Source organism: Elephas maximus, chromosome 24 (assembly GCF_024166365.1).
Source record: "Elephas maximus indicus isolate mEleMax1 chromosome 24, mEleMax1 primary haplotype, whole genome shotgun sequence".
Classification (NCBI taxonomy): domain Eukaryota; kingdom Metazoa; phylum Chordata; class Mammalia; order Proboscidea; family Elephantidae; genus Elephas; species Elephas maximus.
The window spans coordinates 28,478,988-28,493,421 of NC_064842.1; the positions used below are offsets into that span (position 1 = coordinate 28,478,988).

At 42.7% G+C, this 14,434-nt stretch overlaps 1 protein-coding gene across 6 annotated transcripts in view; it reads left to right on the plus strand.

Annotated features, from left to right (window-relative positions):
• Positions 1–14,434, plus strand: part of LYST (lysosomal trafficking regulator) — a 211,994-nt gene that overhangs the window by 16,498 nt on the left and 181,062 nt on the right. The window contains exon 1 of one of the 6 annotated variants that reach the window (XM_049868672.1): positions 1,213–1,233. The exons of 3 other annotated variants lie outside the window; for them this stretch is intronic. The gene's annotated coding sequence lies outside the window, so the exon portion shown is untranslated. Of the gene's footprint in view, positions 1–1,212; positions 1,234–1,323; positions 1,466–14,434 lie in introns of those variants that run through there. 2 more of the 6 variants (XM_049868669.1, XM_049868671.1) reach the window with 2 other exon arrangements.

Below are 14,434 nucleotides of genomic sequence, written 5' to 3' on the forward strand. Positions count from 1 at the left end.
TTAGAGTTATTGATTCTAAAGCAATTATTGTCAATTTGTAGGCTCTTTGCTTATAGTTGTACTGGAAACCCTGGTGGTGTAGGGAAGTGCTACTGCTGCTAACCAAGAGGTCGGCGGTTCAAATCCGCCAGGCGCTCCTTGGAAACTCTATGGTGCAGTTCTACTCTGTCCTATAGGGTCGCTATGAAATCAGAATCGACTCCAAGGCAGTGGGTTCTATAGTTGTACTGTTCGGTGTGACTTGCGCCCCGGACCCTCAGACCTCAAAAGTTCATGCTGTTTCCCACTACTTCTGACATTCCGCCACAAAGCGACAATCACTGGGCGGTGAGGAACGGTGTCCTGCTCTATGGTGGGTCAAGAAGTCTCAGATGCAGTTAAAACAACCTACCTCTGGAGGGACTGGTATTTTAAGGCACATAACGCTGTTTTTTTGTTTTTTTTTTTTTTAACGCTGACCCAAGGAAACCCTGGTGGCGTAGTGGTTAAGTGCTACGGAGGCTAACCAAAGGGTCGCCAGTTCAAATCCGCCAGGCGCTCCTTGAAAATTCTATGGGGTTTCCTACTCTGTCCTATAGGGTCGCTATGAGTCGGGATCGACTCGACGGCACTGGGTTTTGGTTTTGGTTTAACGCTGACCCAAAACCCAAACTCACTGCTGTCGAATCGATTCCGATTCATAGTACTGAGAGTAAACCCTCTTTATAGCAAACGTGTTTAGATAGGGCTAGGTTGGAAAAACACCTGTGCACTGAATTAATAATACCACAACTTTGCAAACCTCTTTAAATTTCTTTAAAGAAGCTAAGGCAGCCCTTAAAGGATGGCATTTTCCAGGCCCCACAGGAAGGTTGGGGGTTTCTCGCAGCTAACACTTCCTCCCTCCCTCGATTCCTTCCCGTGTTTCTTCTAATCTCTTTCTCTGGACCTACACAAGGGGGATGGTGTAACTGTTGACTGGAGGAAGCGGATGCTTTTCAAGCGGGTGCTAGCTCCCCGGGGCCTGTCGCAGCCCACTAAGCAGATGATTGGGGAGAGGTGAGGTCGCGAGGCACGCCTCCCCGGCGCGCAGAACAGCCTGGACTGCTCCCCAGGCGCTGCGGCCTCGGCCCGCCCTCCTCCCTTCCCATTGGCTCGGTGGCTCCTTGCGTCACGCCTGCGACATCAACTCAGCCTTCCCAACGGGGGGCGGGGCACTGGACGCGCGAGGCGGGGCCAGGTGCGCACGCGCGGGTGAGTGTGTCTGGGTGCAAACAGGGGGAGGGAGGGGGTGGTGTCCCCGGTTTCCTGGGTTACCGGAGGGGGCGGGGGTGGGGAGTTCGTGGCGGCGGCGGCAGCGGCGACGACTCGGGATTTTCTGGTGAGGGGGGGAGCGTGAGGCGGCAGCGGCGACGGCGGCTACTGAGCAGGTAAAGGCGGCCGCTGGGCGCTGACGATGCCGGCGGAAGCTGGGATCCCGGACCCTGTGCGTGGCAGTTTGGAATGGGGACGGTCAGCCCGGAATGGGGGTCGGAGGCGCAGAGCTGAGGGCGCCGGGAGGATCCGGCAGGCGGCGGCGGCGGCGGCCCGGGGCTTTGACAGCAGCCGAGGCGCGTGCGGGAGCTCGGCCGCGCGCGGCCGCCGGACACTAACTTTATTTCCTGGCGCGCGGGGAAGAGGTCGGGCAGGCTGGCGGCAGCCTGCTGCCTTTATTGTATTTTTTTGTCCTGTGCTCGGGGTGGGAGTTGAGCTGGAGCTGCGGCATTCCCTCCGTCGCTGGCCGGGCCCAGACTAGAAGGCTGACGACGGGAGTTGACAGTTTCCGCGCCAGCAGCCTGCCGGCGGCTCCTCGCGCTCTTGCCCCAGCGTGCTTGCCCACAGCCGTGTCCCCCTGCTGCTTTTCTCTTGCTTGTGACCACCCTTTGCCAGGTCGGACGAGACATTCCGTCTCCAGGGAACCCTCTGGAACATCTGCTGTGTCTCCTGGGCATCTTTGTAGTCTTGGCTGAGATGTCCCTTCGCGTCTGGTGGGATTAAACTGTACGAAAAATAACCCGGGAAGACCCCGGTATCTTAGCTTGGCGGCCGGGGAGCTGTTTCAGGGCTGAGGAGATAAGCTCAGAGGGGAGGCGGGCAAATCTGCTTTCAGAAACTCTTCCAAGACCCGATTCTTATCGGGTGAAGTAAGACAGCTCCTATACGCTCAGCAGACCGTACAAGCCCTGTGACACAAGCTGATAGTTGATGGGTTTGTTTTAATCAGATAGAAAATTTAAAGGGAGCTGAATCTTCTGTTGAATACGTTCTTGTTCAATTCGGGCCAGTATTTCCTTGAAGACTGAATTCAGCTCGCATTTTCCCTAGGGTTTGTTCAACAGATTTGTGGGACAAACTGAATTGGGCTTTTCTTCCTGACAATTCTTGGTTATTCTGCTCTGTTACTTTAAACTTCCACACCCAGAAACCTTATGCTAGTAAAGATGTTGACTCTAAGCTTTTATTTTATAGATGTGGTGAATTAATATAGGCTATCTGTTTTAAAGAGCTTTGCAAGTAGCCAGCAACTTTTTTTCAGATAGCTCTTTGCTGTCACATTGTTACTGCAAAGATTGGGAAATTTGGAGAAGAAGGGGCATAAGGAGAAAATGAGTTACTATCATTTAATTTACATGAAAGTACTTTGTAAACTGTAAAATTATGTATATACGTATATGTATATATATATTCATTAATTTGATAAATATTTATTGAGTATCCACTGTGTGCCAGACATTTTTCTAAACATAAATATTCCCTCCTTTATGGTGCTTACATTCTAGTAGGGGATGTCGGTTATTAAACAAAATATGTGCTATGTCACAGCAGGGAAAAGGGATGATAGTGAATGGGGAGAGGGTTGCAATTGTAAATGGAGGTATATAGCCAGGGAAGGCTTCCTGGAGAAGATGATGTTTGAGTTAAGACCTGAGGGAAGGTTTTAAGCTGAGGGAACAGCAGTTGCAAAAACTCTGAGGCAGATGTGTGCTGGGCGTGTTTGAGTACAGCAGAGAGGCCAACTTGGCTGTGGTTGAGTGAGCAAAGTAAGAGCAGTAGAAATAAAATCAGAGAGATAAGTGGGTGTGGGAGATCAGATTGTATAAAGCCTGTAGGCCTTTGTAAGCACTTGGGCTTCTACTCTGAGAAGGATTTTGAGTAGAGAAGTGATATAACAGACTTACCTTTTAAAAGGGTCACCCTGGTGGCTGGATGGAGAACAGACTTCGTTGGGCGGCAGGGGAGGTTGGGCAAGAGCAGAGCAGGGATACCAGTTAGGGGAGCTATTGGCGTAATCCATGCCACAGATATAGGGTCACTATGAGTCGGAATCAACTCAATGGCAACAGGTTTGGTTTTTTGGTTTTGAGAGATGGTGTAGTTTGGACCAGAGTGCTGTTGGTAGAGGTGGTGAGAGGTGGTTGATTTCTGGATAAGTTAAGAGTGGAGTCAACAGGAGATGTAAACGACACTAAAATTTTTGTCCTGAGAAAGTTGGAAAATGGGGTAGATATTTACTAAGATGAGGTTTATGAGAGGAGCAGGTTTGGTGGTGAGCAGACTAGAAAGAGGACAAAATTAGACATCCAAAGGGGGATTATCATTAGTAGAGTCTCTAATGAAGCAGTATTGAAGGAACTTTTTACATTACCTTGACTATAATAGGAGTTCTTGGGTGACACAAATGACTAAGCCCTTGGCTACTAACTGAAAGGCTGGTGATTTGAACCCACCCAGAGATACTTCAAGAAGAAGGGTGTAACATCTGCTTCCAAAAAGTCACAGTCTTGAAAACCCAATGGAGCAGTTCTACTTTATACATATGGGGTTGCCATGAGTTGAAATCAACTCAAAAGCAACTGCTTTGTTTTTTCTTGCTTGTTTGTTTTGACTGTAAAACCAAAGGGCCACTGTTCTGAGTCGATTCTGACTCAGCAACACTATAAAAAAAAACAAAACCAAACCCAGCGCCATTGAGTTGATTCCGACTCATAGTGACCCTATAGGACAGAGTAGAACTGCCCTGTAGAGTTTCCAAGGAGCACCTGGAGGATTTGAACTGCTGACCCTTGAGTTAGCAGCTGTAGCACTTAACCATTACGCCACCAGGGTTTCCAGCAACACTGTAGGACAGAGTATAACCGCCCCATAGAGTTTCCAAGGCTGTAAATCTTTACAGAAGCAGACTGCCACATTTTTTCCCACAGAGTAGCTGGTAGGTTCTAACCACCAGCCTTTTGATTAGCCGTTGAGTGCTTTAACCACTGCGCCATCAGGGTGCCTCAGGTTTTGACTGTAACAGGGACTTAATATTTTCACCCATAGTTAGCTTTTTTTTTTGTCTTTTTCTGTTCATGCTCATTTTTTTTAGCTCTTTAGAACCAACCTCGTCATTCTTTTCCCAAATGTAGTTTTATTTTTATTTGCTTGCCCTCAGAACATCTGTTTGTTAGTTTCAATTATACAGAAAGTGATATAATCCAGGATTTCAGAGTACATTTTTAGCCTTTTGCTGTATTTAACTTGAACATCTTCTTCTGATTAATCTTTTTGTGAATTATGTTTAGATGCCCAGCTTAAATTCAAGAATCTTTTTTAAGCCCCAGAAATCTTGTGTGGAAATGTGTCTTCACCTGGCCATTTACGAAATTGCAATAGAAATGATCTGTATTTTTAATACTTTATTAAGTAGTCAGTAACATACAGGAATTATGCTAATTCTTTGTTTCATTAAAAATGGCTTGAAATAAATGGGCCATCACATGCTAAATGGAAATCTTTTCAAATCAAATTTTACAGTACTTGGAGCAATAGAATTTGACCTGTAAAACTGGGATCAAAAATATGTCAGGGCCCTGAAATTTAAGGTCTGCTTTTTATGTTAAGAAACCAGGTAATAAGCTAGTATTTTAAAATGGAATTTCAACCTAACTATATCCCGAACGTACATAAACATCTGTCAGATTAATGACTAATTATACGCTAATTTTGCAGTCATTGGGGACACTCTGTTCTCTTTGATATTACTTCTTCTAGTGCTGCGCCTCACCAGTATTAGCCCTTGAACCTCTTTAGTATCCTGGCTATGTTTTACAGTAATTGAGAGCAGTTTGATACATTTGTAAATTTTGGACACTTTCCAGGTTGGGTGAAGAGAGGGCGGAACCCAAGAAAAATGTTACCTAATAAGACGAAAGAGTAACGCTTAAATGTAATCATCTTCATTAATCAGGAAAGAATCAGAAATGATTTTCCAAAGGCTAGCCATTGTTCTATTCCGATGGATGTGGTTCTTTGAAATTGAAACCCAAAATGGATGAGGAGATAAGAGCATCTAGCCTCCTTAAACCAGTGAAGGAAATAGAGGAGCAGTGAGGTAAAGCACTACACATCCTTAGAAATGTTTATGGAACTACTGCCACTCGCCTTTTAAGAAGTAAAGGGAAAAGATTTTTGCCAGAAACCTGAAGATTTGCATATTTTACATTTTAAAATGGGAGAGGGGGGAAAGGTGAAGCCTAGAAACTATACGTTAAAAATCTTGACAGTGACTGATTCCCAGAAAATTACAGCAATTACCAAAATTATAGCGGTTACCAGATTGCCAAACAGATGATTTGTGAATATTTAGAAAACACTAATTTCTAAGACCTAGAATTGGTTTTCTAAGAAAAATCATATCAAACTAACCTCATACACGCTTTGCCAAAGGTATAAATACAAAACGTGTTGCCATCAAGAGGATTCCGACTCATAGCAACCTTATTGGACAGAGTAGAACAGCCCCATAGGATTTCCAATCTTTACGGAAGCAGATTGCCATATCTTTCTTCCATGGAGCTGCTTGTGGGTTAACTGTTGACCTTTCAGTTAACAGCCAAGGGCACTATGCCACCAGGGCTCTTGCCAAAGGTATAGCAATATTAAATACTCTTTCTATCTTCCCCATTGCTGTGAAGTCGATTCTGACTCATAGCAACCCCGTAGGACAGAGTAGAACTACCCCACAGGGTTTCCAAAGCTGTAAACCTTTGTGGAAGCCACATCTTTCTCCCGTGGGACAGCTGGTGGGTTTGAACCGCTGACCTTTTGGTTACCGGCTGAGCACTTAACCGCTGCATCACCAGGGCTCCTGTATACTCTTTGTGTAAAAACCAAACCAAACACGTTGCCCTCAAGTCTATTCTGAGTCACAGGGACCCTATAGGACGAAGTAGAACTGCCCCTTACGGTTTCCAGGGAGCGGCTGGTAGATTTGAACTGCTGACCTTGTGGTTAGCAACCGAATGTTTAAACCACTGTACCACCAGGGCTTCAATTTGTATAGCATGTCACAGTTTACAGAACATACTTCCGTGTAAAGGAGCCCTGGTGGCACAGTGGTTAAGCGCTCTGCTGCTAACTGAATGGTTACCGATTTGAACCTATCAGTGGCTCTGTGGGAGAAAGATGTGACAGCCTGCTTCTATAAACATTACAACCTTAGAAACCTCATGGGGCAATTCTACTCTGTCTTATAGGGTCACTATGAGTCGGATCCGACTTCACAGCAATGGGTTGGGTATTCTCATTTAGTATTTCATTTAATCCATACAAGAGTTCTGTGAAGTAGTGTAAAATGAGGATGGCTCTATCAGGACTGCAGTAGCAGTCCTGTGGAAGAGACGAAGGGGACAAATGTGAAGGATTTTAGGGAGAACTTGCCAGGATCTGGGGTAAAGGGGAGGAAGGAATCAAAATGGGCTTTAAAGATTCTAGATTGAGTGGGTGAATGGTGATGCTGATAATCTTAATTTTAAAAATATAGGTGAAGGAGTAGATTTGGAGATGTGGAATTCATCAGTTCCCTTCAGTCTGGTGAAATTAACGGTTTTATTTCCTTTGTTGGAACCAAGTAGGATATAAGTAAGATTGTAAGAGTATATAGATCTGGAGCTCGGGAGAAGAGTCTGAAGCAAATAAAAAATTTCTTCATTCATTCATTCATTGATTCAGTAAATATAAACTATTCTTTCATATACTTTCGATAATGAAGGGAGGCCAATGGGTGGACGCTTGAGCTGGGAGATGTGATCAGTGTGGAAGGCTTGTTTTTCTTTAAGGACAGAGGAGCCGATGACACTTTAATAGACTGAGTGGGTGGAGCCATTGATGAGGAGAGAAAATTGAAGTCAAAAGAGAAAAGAGATAATTATTCAAAGAGAATCTCAAGGGAAATAGGAAGGGTGGGAACAAGAGCACAGGTGAAGGAGTTGCCTTGAAGAGCATCTCCCTTTTTCAATAGAAAAGGAAATAGAGAGTAGATGTAGATAGATAAATATCCAGGATGGCTTCTTTTTCTCTGTGAAGCAAGTTTTCTGCTGAGACTGAAATGGAACAGCACAGATTGGAGTGCTACTGAGGGGAGAATAGTCACCATTGTGATTGGAAAAGGACTTGATCAGGGACAAGTGACCTAATTGCTGAATAGGGATGAATACCCTCCTGAGGCCAGAAACCAGAAATGTACAAAGAGGTAAATCCGGACGGTTAAGTAGTCTTCTCCAGCAGCCCCACATAACAGAGAAGAAAACAAATAGTTTGAATCTGAATGGGGATTGAAGGGAAGCTGTGATGGTGAATTTGGGAGGGGAGGTGGGAGGAATTGAGGGTGGTAATGAGATTGCTAACTGAAGGGCTGAATGATAGGGATCCTGCTTGGTTGAGGAAGAAAGCCAAGCCCAGAGGGGACTCACAAATGTGCAAACTAAAGAGGGTGAAGAACCTCAATGAGAAGAGGGCAGAGTTAATGGAAATAAAGGAGTCCTAGAGATGGAGAAATGGACACATGCAATGTGAGAGTCTAAAATTTAAGATTTTGGAGTTGGAGCAGTTTCAGGTGGCCAGAGTATAACCAGTGATGTTGAGTAGCCAATATTAATACTGCTAATTATGTCAGTCGTAGTATTGGTTAAAAAAAAATTTCTAAAAAAGCTGGTGTTGTCAAGTCATTTCCAACTCATAGTGACTCTACAGGACAGAGTAGCACTGTCCCATAGGGTTTCCAAGGAGCGGCTGCTGGATTCAAACTGCCGACCTTTTGGTTAGCAGTTAAGCTTTGTTGTAACCACTGTGCCACCAGGGCTCCAAAAGCTACTATTTATTTTTTTCTATGTTCTAGTTTTAGTCGCTGCACTAAATGTTTTCCATAGGTTAACAACAGTTCTGTGAGATATGTATAACTATCTCCATTTTACAGATGAGGACACTGGGGCTCAATGAGGTTAAGTAACTTACCCAAGACACACAGCTAAGTACCTGAGTATATAGTTCCAAAGCCCTTATGCCCAATTACAAACCATGCTGGCCGTCTGCGCAGTGGGGGTCACTGAATGAGAGGAAGTCAAAGAGGTCTAAGTTTAGGCAGTCTTAGAAAACCAGGAGAATATTGACTCACATTCCTGGGCTGGGATCTGGGTGTGTATATGAGAGAAAGCAATTTAAAAGAGGATATGAAGAAATCTTCCTTTGTAAAAGTAGAGGACATAAGAAAGTTTCTTAGCAACAGACCTAGGATTCCTAAAGGTAAGGAGGAAAGAATCCAGGGAGGGAGGAGAACTTAACCTGTTTGTGCATGAAAAATCAGAAAGAAAGGGATGGTAAGTAGGGTGATCTTGTAATTTATTGACCAAACAGGCACTGTTTTGAAAGTGAAAGGCGTGTCATTAATAATTACTCTGAAACAATAGGCATAAACCAGGACTGTCATTGGCAAATCAAGATGTTTGGTCATACCAGTTAGAGGAAACTAGAGGAGCTGTCACCTTGGGAAGGAATTGTGGATGTTGAGAATGAATGAGTTGAGCCCTAAGCTAGAGGGGCATGTGTGGAGCTTGCTAGCCTGAAATTATTCTCTGTAACCCCGTGACACTGCCCTGGAATGTTCTGGGTACCGCTTGTGTAAAGGTCTCGGGATTTGAAGAAAGATTTGGAAGCCATTATTATATAGGTGGCAGTTAAAACCTTAGAAGTGGGTGAGATCATCAAGGAAGAGCACAAAGAAAGCGAAGTAAGTAAGGAGAATCCAGAGGCTCACCAGCTAAGAAGCTGGCAGAGACGAATCCAGCCAAGGAGATGAGAAGTGGTCAGAGGAGTAGGAAGAAAACCAGATGAGATTGGTGGCTCACAAGTCAGGGGAGAAGTGAGGTTTAGGAAATAAATGGTTAATCATCTCACATGCTTTATGTTCCTCAGAAGAGGTCAAGTTAGATAAGGACTGAAACATGTCCCTTGGATTGGATTTGGCAATCAGGTTATTGTTGATCTTGGCTAGAGTAGATTCAGTAGAGTAGTGTGGGCAAAAGCAAGAATGTAGTACACAGAAAGGTGAGATAAGGTAAGAAGACTACTTCTAGGGTAGACTACCCTTAAGTAATCTTGGAAAAGGAGGTGTGAAAACTTTTTTTTTTCCTTTCTAATTTTAGGCTGTGAAGAAACCAGTGGATATGAGGGGTTTAAAAACTAGGAGGGAACTGGAAGTAGAACCAATGCTTCTTAGTAATACCTAGCCAGCAATTTTGTTGTAATTGAAAGGGCGAAAGGGAATCAAGTAAGATAAACTTTATAATAACTAAAACTTCAAAAACTGGACTGGATGGGAAGTGTGTTTTGAAGAGATAGCCAGTTGCCATCTAGTTGATTCTGACTCATGGTGACCACATGTGTGTCAGAATATAGAGCTGCACTCCATAGGGTTTTCAATGGATGATTTTTTTTTGGAAGTAGATCACCAGGCCTTTCTTCCAAGGCACCTCTGGGTGGACTCAAATCTCCAAGCTTTCAGTTAGCTACCGAGCACCTTAACTGTTATTAATGTTTGCTTCATCCAGGGACTTCATTGAAGAGATAGAATTCCTAGTTTGGGTGAAATATTGGTAAATACCTCTAGAGTGTAGACTAACTCTAGGATTCTGTTTTCCCTCTACTTTTAAACCTATTTTTTGGAAAGGTCTAACCATCTCCCACTTGCACTTTCAAGATTATTGTTGGAGGATTCTGCTATTTTCTAGGGATTTGTTCTTGTACTTGTTTCTTTTTTAAAGTTAACGGTGTCTTTGTACAATGGAAGTACTTTCTGGTTAAGTATATTTAAATTTTTTGTTGTAGTAGCATGTGGTTCTTGACTGAGTTCACGGTTTGTTAGTAATTTCTGTTTGTTTAGCATGTTGTTGTTGCTAGTAGCCATCGAGTTCATTCCGACTCATGACAACCTCATTTTATTATTGAAAACTTTTAAAGAGCAATAATAGTATATTATTCTTTTCCTTCCTCTTGTTGTTGTTATTTGTTGTTAGGTGCCGTCGAGTCGTTTCCGACTCATAGCGAACCTATGCACAACAGAACGAAACACTGCCCAGTCCTGAGCCATCCTTATAGTCGTTGCTATGTTTGAGGTCATTGTTGCAGCCACTTTGTCAATCCACCTCGTTGAGGGACTTCCTCGTTTCCGCTGACCCTGTACTCTACCAAGCATGATGTCCTTCTCCAGGGACTTACCCTTCCTGAGAACATGTCCAAAGTATGTAAGATGCAGTCTCGCCATCCTTGCCTCTAAGAAACATTCTGGCTGTACTTCTTCTAAGACAGACTTGTTCGTTCTTTTGGCAGTCTGTGGTATATTCAATATTCTTCACCAACACCACAATTCGAAGGCATCAATTCTTCATTGGTCTTCCTTATTCATTGTCCAGCTTTCACGTGAATATGATGCGATTGAAAATACCATGGCTTAGGTCAGGCGCACCTTAGCCTTCAAGGTGACATCTTTGCTCTTCAGCACTTTAAAGAGGTCCTTTGCAGCAGATTTACCCAGTGCAATGCGTCTTTTGGCTTCCATGGCTGTTGATGGTGGATCGAAGTAAAACGAAATCCTTGACAACTTCAGTCTTTTCTCCATTTATCATGATGTTGCTCATTGGTCCAGTTGTGAGGATTTTTGTTTTCTTTATGTTGAGGTGCAATCCATACCGAAGGCTGTGGTCTTTGATCTTCATTAGTAAGTGCTTCAAGTCCTCTTCACTTTCAGCAAGCAAGGTTGTGTCATCTGCATAAGGTAGGTTTCTAATGAGTCTTCCTCCAATCCTGATGCCCTGTTTTTCTTCATATAGCCCAGCTTCTCGTATTATCTGCTCAGCATACAGATTAAATAGGTATGGTGAAAGAATACAACCCTGACCCAAACCTTTCCTGACTTTAAACCGATCAGTATCCCCTTGTTCTGTCCAAACAACTGCTTCTTGATCTATGTAAAGTTTCCTCAGGAGGCAATTAAGTGTTCTGGAATTCCCATTCTTTGCAGTGTAATCCATAATTTGTTATGATCCACATAGTCGAATGCCTTTGCATAGTCAATAAAACCCAGGTAAACATCCTTCTGGTATTCTCTGCTTTCAGGCAGGATCCATCTGACATCAGCAATGATATTCCTGGTTCCACGTCCTCTTCTGAAACTGGCCTGAATTTCTGGCAGTTCCCTGTCGATATACTGCTGCAGCCATTTTTGAACGATCTTCAGAAAAATTTTGCTTGCGTGTGATACTAATGATATTGTTCTATAATTTCCACATTCGGTTGGATCACCTTTCATGGGAATAGGCATAAATAATGTATCTCTTCCAGTCAGTTGGCCGGAAGCTGTCTTCCATATTTCTTGGCATAGACGAATGAGCACGTCCAGCGCTGCATCTGTTTGTTGAAACATCTCAGTTGATATTCCAAAAATTCCTGGAGCCTTGTTTTTCGCCAATGCCTTCAGAGCAGCTTGGACTTCTTCCTTCAGTACCATCGGTTCCTGATCATATGCTACCTCTTGAAGTGGTTGAACATCAACTAATTCTTTTTGGTATAATGACTCTGTGTATTCCTTCCATCTTCTTTTGGTGCTTCCTGCGTTGTTTAATATTTTCCCCGTAGAATCCGTCACTATTGCGACTCGAGGCTTGAATTTTTTCTTCAGTTCTTTCAGTTTGAGAAACACCAAGCGTGTTTGTCCCTTTTGGTTTTCCATCTCCAGCTCTTTGCACATGTCATTATAATACTTCACTTTGTCTTCTTGAGACGCCCTTTGAAACCTGCTGTTCAGTTCTTTTACTTCATCAATTCTTCCTTTTGCTTTAGCTGCTCAACATTCTAGAGCAAGTTTCAGAGTCTCCTCTGACATCCTCTTGGTCTTTTCTTTCCTGTCTTTTCAATGACCTCTTGCTTTTTTCATGGATGATGTCCTTGATGTCATTCCACAACTTATCTGGTCTTCAGTCACTAGTGTTCAATGCATCAAATCTATTCTTCGGATGATCTCTAAATTCAGGTGGGATGTACTCAAGGTCATATTTTGGCTCTCATGGACTTGCTCTGATTTTCTTCAGTTTCAGCTTGAACTTGCATATGAGCTATTGATGGTCTTTTCCGCAGTCGGCCGCTGGCCTTGTTCTGACTGACGATACTGAGCTTTTCCATTGTCTCTTTCCACAGATGTAGTCAATTTGATTTCTGTGTGTTCCATCTGGCGAGGTCCATGTGTATAGTCGCCATTTATGTTGGTGAAAGAAGGTATATGCAATGAAGAAGTCGTTGGTCTTGCAAAATTCTATCATTTGATCCCCAGCATTGTTTCTGTCACCAAGGCCATATTTTCCAACTACTGATCCTTCTTCTTTGTTTCCAACTTTCGCATTCCAATCACCAGTAATTATCAATGCATCTTGATTGCATGTTTGATCAATTTCAGACTGCAGCAGCTGATAAAAATCTTCTATTTCTTCATCTTTGGCTCTAGTGGTTGGTGTGTAAATTTGAATAATAGTCGTATTAACTGGTCTTCCTTGTAGGCATATGGATATTATCCTATCACTGACCACGTTGTACTTCAGGATAGATCATGAAACGTTCTTTTTGACGATGAGTGCAACACCATTCCTCTTCAAGGTGTCATTCCCGGCATAGTAGACTATATGATTATCTGATTTGAAATGGCCAATACCAGTCCATTTCAGCTCACTAATGCCTAGGATATCCATGTTTATGCATTCCATTTCGTTTTTAACGATTTTCAATTTTCCTAGATTCATACTTCGTACATTCCAGTTTGCGATTATTAATGGATTTTTGCAGCTGTTTCTTCTCATTTTGAGTTGTGCCACATCACCAAATGAAGGTCTCGAAAGATTTACCCCGTCCACGTCAGTGAGATCGACTCTACTTTGAGGAGGCAGCTCTTCCCCAGTCATCTTTTGAGTGCCTTCCAACCTGGGGGGCTCATCTTCCAGCACTATATCAGACAACGTTCCGCTGCTATTCATAAGGCTTTCACTGGCTATGTTTTTCAAAAGTAGACTTCCGGGTCGTTCTTCATAGTCTGTCTTAGTCTGGAAGCTCAGCTGAAACCTGTCCTCCACGGGTGACCCTGCTGGTATCTGAATACCGGTGGCATAGCTTCCAGCATCACAGCAATACGCAAGACCCACAGTATGACAAACTGACAGACACGTGGGGGTTCCTTCTTCTTACCTCTTTAAAATTGATCCGATTAAAATGTGATTTGTTGTAATAGAATTCTTATTAATTCTGTAGTTCACTTGTCTTAGTTCCTTATATGGAAGAATAGTAGTCGTAATTGCATACATATTGTTTCAACAGCATAATTACTACACTGAGTTTGGATGAGTATGAAATTAAAAAAAAGATAAGAATGATTTCTTCTTTTATCATAGTAATGTGTCTTATTTGAAAGCAACAAAACGTTTATCATTTCATAAAATGCATTCATTGTTATTGCTTCTGCTTTTGGGTATTCGTTCACTAAAGTGCAAAATTCAGTGATACCTGGTCAGCGGTAAAAGGAGGTTCTGCTGGTACAATTTATAGGATAGCTGCTTATGTCCGTCAGCACACTCTTAGCCTCCTTTTATATTTGCTTGCCTAGCTTTGTTGGGCCTTTACTGCATTATATTTGTTAAAGTTTAAAATCCTTTGCTATTTTCCAGATATCCTCTTAATGATGCTTCCAGAGACAGTAATGCTCGTAATTATTCTTTATCTTTTTTCTCCATTAGCCTTAAAATATTTTGGATAATATTTCTAAAGTCATACATTCCACTCTACTGAACTATGCTGATTTTCTCCACACGTTATTTTTTAAAAAATAGAATCCTAGGAAGGTAGTTCTGACAAAATCTGATCGTGCACCATTTAGGAAACCTTTAAAATCTGTTATTTTAATCTTAAATTAATCTTCCGCACTTACTACATTTTCTGAATGTTGTACTGTCATAAAAGTTCCGAACCCAGAGAGACCTTCAGAGATCATCTAGCTGTTTTTGTTTTGTTCCTTTTTAAAAAAAAATACATGAGAAGATTGGGGGTCAGATAGGTTAAGCATCTTGCC